Genomic DNA, 9,727 nt, shown 5'->3' with positions numbered 1-9,727 from the left:
TAAACTGAGCTCCAATGCCTGGTGTCACAGGCCTCAGCATCTTGCTGGCTGTGATACTGCTTGTGAAGTACTTCAAACACCACAGCTGCAGGGATGCTGATGTCAGTTCTGAGATGTCCCATAGCCTTTCATAAAACAGGCTTATACCTCCGTTGCTGGAGCAAGGAGAGGTGCCAGCTTTGCATAACTGTCACGGTGATGAGGACCCATGGAAGAGAACGTGACCTAACAGGAGTTGGGCAATTGTGCATACGCCTCCGAGCTGACAGTCAGGAGGCTGAAGCTCAGAATAGTCCACCCTGGTGTCTCCACAGGCTCCTGTCACTGATGTCCCTGCTGGGAACTGAGAGAGTCAGGGGATTGGAGAAAGGTGAGGCCTGAGTGGACCCTTCCTCAGTTTCCCTCTAGACACAACAAGCTTGACTACTGTCTAAGGTTTCTCAGGACACAAGGGATATGCCTTTCCTCAGAAGGTTGGCCAGCCATGACAACTCCTTAGAAACCTATGGTTTGCAGACCAGCCTGGTGGTGCCTGGCACTTCCTACCCTACAATGATTGTCCAGCAGGTCACTGACAAGCAGGCCCTTGGCAATCTGTCAGAACTGGCTCTGCTGCTACCTGTCCAGCCATCTCCCATCTCCATGCTCTGCTCAATCCCTGGCTCCTGCAGTCTCCTCCTTCCACATTTCTGGATAATTCTGTTTCTGGCAATGGTCCTCGACATGCTGTGACCAAGTGGTAGAGTCTGTGGCCTTTTCCCTAGTCCTGTTTCCAGCTGGGCCATACCACTCTGTCCTTCTATTCTAGTCCCGGACATGAAAGGTCAGGGAAGATAGACCCCATGTGGCAACCTCCTGGCCTGAGTGCAACATGGACCAAAACGGGAACATCTTAGGAAAACCGGGAGCATATGATAAGACACCCCAGGTCCAGCCTCCCCAGCTGGCCTCATAAATGGTTCCAACTGTGCCTGTGTATTTGAGCAGGAGTCAGCGGGGGCTCTGGGTGTATTTGGAGTACTCAGGTGTTGTAGGGAGGAGACAGGAGACAACCCAAAATAGAGTGACTGCTGGCATTCAATTGTATTTCTGTGCTGACCACAGATACAGAGACATGGTGACCAGTCCCTGTCCATGGGGTAACTTGCCATAATGTCTGACTACTCCATTGGATAATGGTGTGTGAACTGTTGTGACATTTTATAACTATTAAATCTGTTCATGTAATTATATTGATGATGATTGTGTGAGTTACTGTTCTATTGCTGTGAAGAGACACCGTGACCAAGACAACTCTTATAAAATAAAGCATTTAATTGGAGCCTTGCTTACAGTTTTAAAGGGGCAGTCCACAGTCATCATGGCAGGAAGCAGACAGTAGATGACAAATGTCTGTCATGATCTGCAGGCAGCAGGCTGAGAGAGAGGGACTGGGTCTGACATGGGCTTTTGAAATCTCAAAGCCTATCCCCAGTGACACACCTCCTCCAACAAGGCCACACCTCCTAATCCTTCTCAAACAGCTCCGTTAACTTGGGACCAAGCATTCAAACATGTGAGCCTATGGGGACCAATCTCATTCAAACCACCACAATGATTATATTTATTTACTAGGTCTGTGTGTATGAGAGACAGAGTCTTTCTATATAGCTCAGTCTGGTCTCAAGGTCAAGATCCTCCTTCCGCAGTCTCCCAAGTGCTGGGATTATGTGAGTGTTCACACTTTTTCTTCATCGTTTTTATTTCATAAACTATTTGCAAGTGTTCTTCCTAAATATCAAAGAGAGATGTCTAGGTAAAGTCTGACTCTAGTGCTGAATTCCCAAGCAGCAATGCATTTGGTAAATATTGAGCACATGCTAAGACTAGGCTAGCCCAGTACCAGGGTAGTCCTTCTCTCCAAGAAGCGTTTGCCAGTTCCGGTTCGAGTGAGAGGGGAAGAGAGATGGAAGGGTAACCGAGAGAAGAGAAAGGGCTTTCTCTAAAGTCCTGGTGACCTTGTGCTCCGCAGGAGTCTTCTTCAACCCGATCCGTTTGTCCTTAGCCACCCCTGCTGGGGTCCAGCATTGCCAACCCCACAAGCCTAATTTCTTGAGTTGGCCCAACAAGAGCTCTAGGGTGTGTAACAGTACCCCAGCAGGCTGGGGACAAACAGGGGCTCTGAATGAGTCATTCTCTCTGCAGACTTTTGGGCAGAAAACCTGTTTTGGTAATAAGACAAGCAGAAAAGATCATGCAGGAAGATATGAAGTACTCTGTTTTCAGATAAAAATGCATGCATAAGCCTACTTCATGGGGCCATCTCTTCTTTAATCTCAGGGTCCTCATGGTGTTAGGGCTCCTCCCCCCCCACCCCAGGTTGTTCAGATAGGAAATCTGGTAACATTGTTGTGCAGCCCATGCCCAGCCTGGTGTGATCCAGAGCAGACCTCAGCACCTGGAAAGCTTGGGAAGGGTTCTGAGGCTGGCTGCCTCTGGTCTCAGCCAGTGCTCTGTTACCAGTCACGCCAGACTAGCATTTGGTGAAAGAATAGAGCACTTTGTGTGTGTGTGTGTGTGTGTGTGTGTGTGTGTGTGTGTGTGTGTGTGTGTAGTGTTAGAGATGGAACCCAGGATGCTGTGCCTGCCACATCCCCAGCCCACGACCAACACTCCCTCTTCTCTCTTCCTAGACCTTGTCCCTCACCCCTCCATGCCACATCCCACTGTAGCCTAGTAGACATCCTTGATGGTGTCCATCATGAGAAGCCAAGGAGATTCTCTTTCTGCCACACACCCTGGCCATTGTGGTTGTCCCAGCAGGAAGCATATGACCCACACTGAGCCCACTGGAGTACTTCCTTGGGATTTGACAACTGAGACAAAAGAGAAACCATTTCACTTGGTTGTTTCTGGTACCCAGAGGAATCTGTGAGCTGGCAACTATTGCTTCATGCCCCTGGGCTTGAGGTGACTGATTATGCAGTAATGTGTGAGTCGCCGAGGCAGAATGTCACCTGAACACTATTAGGGTGTTTCCTGGTGAAAAGTTCCTTATTCTGTCCACTGACATGGTTCTATCATGTTGGTGCTATGCTAAGGACTCAACATGTTGTTGTCCCAACGAACATGCTACAGTTTGGATCTCAAATGTCCCCAAAGGGCCAAGTTGAAGGTTGATTGCTCAGAGAATTAAGTGATGGGATCTTTAAAAGGTAGGGTTTAGTAGGGGGTGCTCAGGTCAGAGGGATGTGTCCTGGAGAGTGATCATTGAGATAGTATCTCCTTCCTCTCTCACATCCTGGTCACGAGGGGAGGAGTCTGGTCACGAGGGGAGGAGCCTGGTCACTAGGGGAGGAGCTTTGCTGTGCTCTTCCACCATCATGTGAGGTAGATTAAACCCTCTAAGACCAGAGACCAAAACAACCTTATTATCTCGTGTGTGTGTGTGTGTGTGTGTGTGTGTGTGTGTGTGTGTGTATGTGTGATGTGTATCCCCACAGCACAGTGACCTCCATGGAGCAAATACTGTCACTATGTCCCACGATTTTGTCAAGATAGCTCTGGGACCAAACTGGCTGGCTTAAGTCCCGTCCCCTTCACTCACAGACGCAGAGTCATGTACTTCAAATCCAGACACAAAGAACTGTGTCAGAGTTCCATTCTGGAACCAGGAAACCCTGACTCAGGACGCTGGCTTTTTCATTTATTGGCCATGTTGGGCAAGTAGCTGAGCCTGGATTATTTGTCCACTTACAAGATGAAGGCAATATCACCTATTACAGTTGTTGTAATTAATGAGAATGCTAACTTTATAAAATTGTGCATTAGAATGAATAAGAGTGGAGGTCAGAGGACAGTTTATAGGGGCTGGTTCTCTCCATATGGGTCCTGGGCATTGCACACAGGTTTTCAGGCTTGGTGGTGGGTGCCTTAACCTGCGGAGCCCATGGTTTGCATCTTAAATGTCCCTTCTATGCCCCTTTGAGGGAAGGTTGGTCTCCAGCTGACGGTACCATTGGAACTGGTAGCCGCTTCCAGGATCAGGCCTGATGGGGGTTGGTGAGGTCACTGGGAGCATACCCTCGAAGGAAATGTTCCAGGTGCAGCCCACCTCCCTCCCTTCTCTCCCACTCTCTGCTTCCCTGCCAACAGCTTTCCTTCACCACACATTTTTTGCCATGTTTCCACATTGCCACAATTCCAGAGCACCATGGACTGAACCCAGGGCCAGAATGCATTTTTGCTCCCATAAGTAGTTTACCTCATGCATTTCGTGTGAGCGGTGCAGAGCTGACTGACATGTGAGGATTGTGGTGTCCACTTTCCCTCCACTGTGGCATTCGGAAAAGTTACCGTCTATCATTCTTTCTCTCTCCTTCCCCACGTTTATTTTAGTTATTTATAAGCAAACAAGATGTTTAAAAGCCAACATATTTAAGTGATCCAAAAGGAGCAAATGAATGTACATCAGTGGTTCTCAACTTGTGGGTTGAGACCCCTTTGAGGGTTGAATGACACTTTTCACAGGGGTCACCTAAAACCATCAGAAAAAGCAGGGTGATGCTGTACACCTTTAATCCCAGCACTCAGGAGGTAGAGGCAAGGCAGATCTCTATGAGTAAGAGGCCAGCCTTAGAGCTAGTTCTAGGATAGCCAAGGCTACACACACACACACACACACACACACACACACACACACACACACACACACAAGCCTGTCTTGAAGACAAGACAAACAAAAAGACCATTGGAAAAACATTACGATTTGTAATAGTAGCAAAATGATAGTTATGAAGTAGCAATGAAAAAACTTTATGGTTGGGGGTTGCCACAACGTGAGGAACTGTATTAAAGGGTGTCAGCACTAGGAAGGTTGAGAACCACTGTTACACATGGAAAATTAGTCTTCCTGCCCTTGACCCCCAGCTGCCTGGTGCTTTCCTTACAGAATGAACTCTTACAGAATGAACCCACATTCTGCATTTTGACTTCTGGCATGCCCTGTGGGAGGTTCTGCCTTAGGTACTTTATCACTGGATGGAGATTGCTCTGTGTCTCCATATATTCCTTGACACCTTCCATCCCTGCTCCCCTTTCCCAGCCTTAGTTTTCTGCATCAGCAAAGGGGAGACAGTAACAGCTGTGAGCATTAAACAATGCGCAAGGGAATTGCTTCGCCAACATACTCAGTTCTGCTTTACTTTAGATGTTAAAGTCCGCGCTGGGTGGCTAGGTGAGGGGGCCTGGAATCCCAGCACTTGGCAGGTGGTGGCAGGAACATCAAGAGTTCAAGGTCAGCTTCAGCTACATACTGAATATGAGGCCAGCCTGGGCTATGAGACTATGACACTATTTGACACTATGAGACCCCTTTTCAAAAACAAAAGCAAATGAAACAAAAAAAGCAAGGCAGGAAAGTGAGCTGGAAAGTGGCCGCCACTTTAGGTAGTTCGAGAAGGGTGGACAAGACTTCTCGGTGGTGTCAGTCTGTACTCAGGAGCAGATCTCCTGGGCCAGGAAGGAGGGCAGGGAGGAAAGAGCAAGGGACTACAAGGACAGAGACTTCAAAGTCACTTTCTTAAAAGTAGAAATGTCCCCAGATACTAGGCAACTCCAGCCATGGACTCCCCCTTCATGACCTCTCACAGCCCTCCCCAGAACCCATTCCATCCATACCGTCTGACTTCAGACACTTTCACTCAACACTCCAATGCCAAGCACAGTGGGGTGGGAGGAAAGAAACACACGGGGTCACTTCACACGGAGGCCCCAGATTCCATGTCCTGTTGACAATACTGTAAAGCTCTGAACCCTGGAGCCACTGCATAGGAGTTAGGCTGGGGACGTCTTCTTCTCCAGGTGTGGGGGACAGGAACAAAGGCCTTCTGCTACAGTTTGTGGAGCTAAGATTTCAAGGACAGAGCAGGCTCCTCAGAGGACCAGGCCAGTCTGCCCAAGTGGGGTCATCTGCCGGGTTGAGAGGGGTCCAGCAGCCAGGCAGAAGCACCTACCTCTTGTTCACCCCAGTTCATTTGTCCTTTCATAGCCACTAGCACCCCACTTAAAAAACAAAACCTAACATGAAAATAATATTGATGGTATTTTATATATAAACAATTTGGATGCCGCTTAGAAGTTTCTTTCCTCCCGCAACATGGCCCCTAGAAGCTCCCACTATGTAAGAATTATTAGGAAGAGAGAGAGAGAGAGAGAGAGAGAGAGAGAGAGAGAGAGAGAGAGAGAGAGAGAGAGAGAGAGAGAGAGAGAGAGAGCGCCTGGAGAGGCGGGGAAGCTCTGTTCTGCTCTGTCAGGGAGAAGAAAATAAAGAGAAATCAGGCTGGCTTCAAAGGGCACATTTCCATAATTGCCCTGTAACTTTGGCAAAATAAATCTGAGCGTCTGGGGGCAGCACAGTTGCCAGATGAGTGCACTCCAAAGGCCCCGGAGGGCTGTGGCCCACTTGTTAGCGGCCTGGTGTAGTGAGAGAATGCAGGGCTGTCACCGGCACAAAAGAGACGACATCACAGCCTTCATGGCCAGGCCAAGCCAGGCTAGGCTACAGGCCAGTAGTCAGATTTGACCCGGCCTTTGTCTTTGTCCTGCTCCCTGACATGACGCACATACATGAGCGCTGGTCCTCTCTCTCTCCCCCCACCTGCCTCTCTTTCTCTTTCTCTCTCCACCCCCTGGGGGTGTGTGTGTGTGTGTGTGTCAAATTAAGCACCTAACTAAATGGATGCATTTTTGTTGTTGTTCTTGGAACACCCAGGGGTGACTGAGGAGCAGCAGTAATTACGGGCCCCCGCACTCTATGACTTGAGCTTTCGTCTGTGACCACCTACTCTTGGCATCAGTATCTACCAGAGAAAGGCCCCAGTGTTCTAGACCCGTGTCCTCCTTGGATGGACTCCTTCTTTGCCGTCTTGGCTGGAAGGGGGCTCATCCAGAACTGACCTAAGACCTCCTTTTGCTTTTACGCAGGCTAGTTTCCTGTTGGCTGTCTCACATCCCCACTTCCTTCTAACACCAAAAGCCTTGAAAGAACAAAAGTGGTCCACTTAGCACTCGGTCGGAACATTTCCTTCGACCAGCTATGGCTTCTGGGAGGAGAGAATTGCTGTGAGCACCACAGACACCTTGTCACCTCATCTCCATTGTCTCATAGCTTCAGCACTCCTGGCATCTCAGTCACATCCATGTACCCAGCGGGCTTCACCCGCTTGACTGGGAGGAGCATTGAGGGTGGTGCTGTGGACTCACTCATTCTTGGTGGAGGACCATGCGTGTCCAAAGGACCCTGAGCACTGATTCCGGTCTCTAGCCTTTGGTGCCAGCTCTATCCTTCACCCCTGGGGACTACACTGCTATTCCTAAGGCCTTTCCTATTGCACCCTACTTCGGAGGTTTTTCATCCAGAGACCTCCTCTTCCAAAGGTTCTGAGCTTATTCCTGGGAACAATCCCACAGTAGGCAGACATTTTTAACGTGGTCCAGCTGCATGGATCAGATGACAGTGGCCAGTTCAGATCAAGAAAGGCTATCTGACAGTGTATGGGGTCTTCTTACCCCACAATTATCTTTAGACCCATCCTTCGTTTTTAAGGCCCATTCTTAACTGTTGATGGATTTGCAAGGAAGTTTGGCTAAGTCTGTCAAAGCCAACCTTTCCCAGATGTTCAAAGTGAGGTGGAAGAAGTATGAGGCTTGTCCCCTCAAACGAGGGTTAGCTTCAAGCACAGACTTGGAGTTGCCTGTTTTTTTTTTCTCAACGGGGACACATGTAACCAAGGATTCTAGGAAAGAGTGGATGTTTCTAGGCGAATACAAGAAATCAGTCTCAAAGGGAGTCCTGCAAAACCTCCCAATAAACCCAAGCCAGAAGATATCCAGCATACAATTCTTACCTAGGCATCATTCTCTCTGGCTAGCTCCCCCTAAACAGGCAGGCCAGGGACCGAGGGGCCTTTGGGCCTCCCTGTCCTCCAAGTGTCCAGAGAATACCACCTAGTAGGTGGGACTTGTCCCCTCTTCCCTCCTGGTATAGAGCAAGTGAGTGGTGTTTCATGTCCTAGCCCCTGGCTCTTCCATGTCACCTGGGATTGCACTGCACTCCCCCTCCCCGAATCCCGCCCCCAGGACAGTTTAATTAGGAACCATTAATTGCAGGTGGACAGTCACCTGGGGGGGGGGGTAATTTTACTCTCCTTCGCCTCCCTGGCCCAGGAGGCACTGTCCCCACCCAGCTATGTGCAGATGTTGAGGAAATCACTACCTCTGACCTACTTGATCCCCGCACACCTTGGAGGGCTCTGAGTAACCAAGTGAATAGCAGAGCACTTCCGAGTAGGGGACTGACATATTTCATCTCTAACTGAAGCGGTGTCGGAGACAAGATGTTCCCTGCTTCTCACCCCTGCCACCATCTCTTCTGATTTTCCTCCTAGATTTTAGGGATCAATAGTATGGAATGGAGGGAGTTCCTGGGACCCCTTCTTCTTTTGTAGGGAACCTAGGAGCTGGTATTTTGCTTTGGTTAAGTTACTCTATTGAGGTCAACTTGGGATCAGTGGAGTTAGAATACACACTGCATGGAGCCATGCCCAGGGTTAGTCTGACTCCCCTGGCACCTCCTTTTGCTGTTCTTTCAAGACACACAGGCCGGGCCTAAGAAAACACCATCATGTGGGAATGAGATAGCTAGAAAAGCTGAGTGGTTCCAGAAGCTTCCCTGGAGAGAGGCCCTATGTCTCCTGACAGACCCGCCAGGCCTTGACTAGCCTCTCCACACCCATCTCCCTCCCATTGATGAAACTCCTCTCCCTGGGGCCTCCTTTCAGATGAAGACTTCTGCTGTAGCTACCAAGATCGCCTTTCCCTTGGGAACTTTTCTCTGTCCCTTAGTGGAGCTTTTGAGTAGCCCAGAGGAAGAAATCTCACTCTTCGGGGTGATGGGAGGGGGTAAGACAGATACCACCCCCCCTCCCCGCCCCTGGGAATGAGGATGTTTGTCTGAGCATCTACAAATGGCTGGACCTTCCTACTTAAGAATGAACATGGTCAGAGCATCCTGTCATCCTCACTCACCTTGTGAGGCGGGCAGCTGCTGAGAAAGGACCCAAGGAAGTCAGTTCTCTGCTCTTGGCTTCCCCAGGAAGTAAATGGGCAGCCAGTGTGGGCCACAGCTAAGCCCTAAGCTGGAGGAGGGGTGTGGTCCTTGTGCAGAGACTCATGGTGATAACCAGAGCTCTGGTCCTTGTCCTGGGGGTACTGACTTAAGATGCATGGCCTAACCTGTGAAGGACCTTGAGCCTCAGAAATACCTTAGCGAAGAGATCGAGGAGGTATTTGCACGAATATCTCACGCCTCTTCCCCCGCGGTCCTTGTCTTTGCCAGTGATCTGCCTCACTCCTCATGTCTCTGTTCTGGGGACCCGCCTTCATAAGGAAAGTCCCAGGTCGCCCTGGCGCAGGCAGCTGGGTCCTCACATCGTGGACCCGTACATGCCAGCTGCTCTCTCACCCAGACTCTCGAAGGTACACAATGTTAACTGTACCTGATCCAGACTTTTAGCTCTTCATACTCCCCAACAGCGCGCACGAAGGTCACAAGCCCTGCTCTGCAACTCCGAAGCATGGCGTCCGGCTAGCCTGAAAATCTAATGTTCCAGACAAGGGTGCCTCAAAGGTGCCCCTACTTCGAACCCCAAGGCGTCACTATCCTAAGCGTGACTCTCCACTTCCTAGA

Source organism: Peromyscus californicus, unplaced genomic scaffold (genome assembly GCF_007827085.1).
Source record: "Peromyscus californicus insignis strain IS unplaced genomic scaffold, ASM782708v3 Scaffold_8__1_contigs__length_139910024, whole genome shotgun sequence".
NCBI classification, from domain to species: domain Eukaryota; kingdom Metazoa; phylum Chordata; class Mammalia; order Rodentia; family Cricetidae; genus Peromyscus; species Peromyscus californicus.
The sequence above is the reverse complement of the archived record's forward strand: the minus strand, read 5'-3'. Positions refer to the sequence as shown.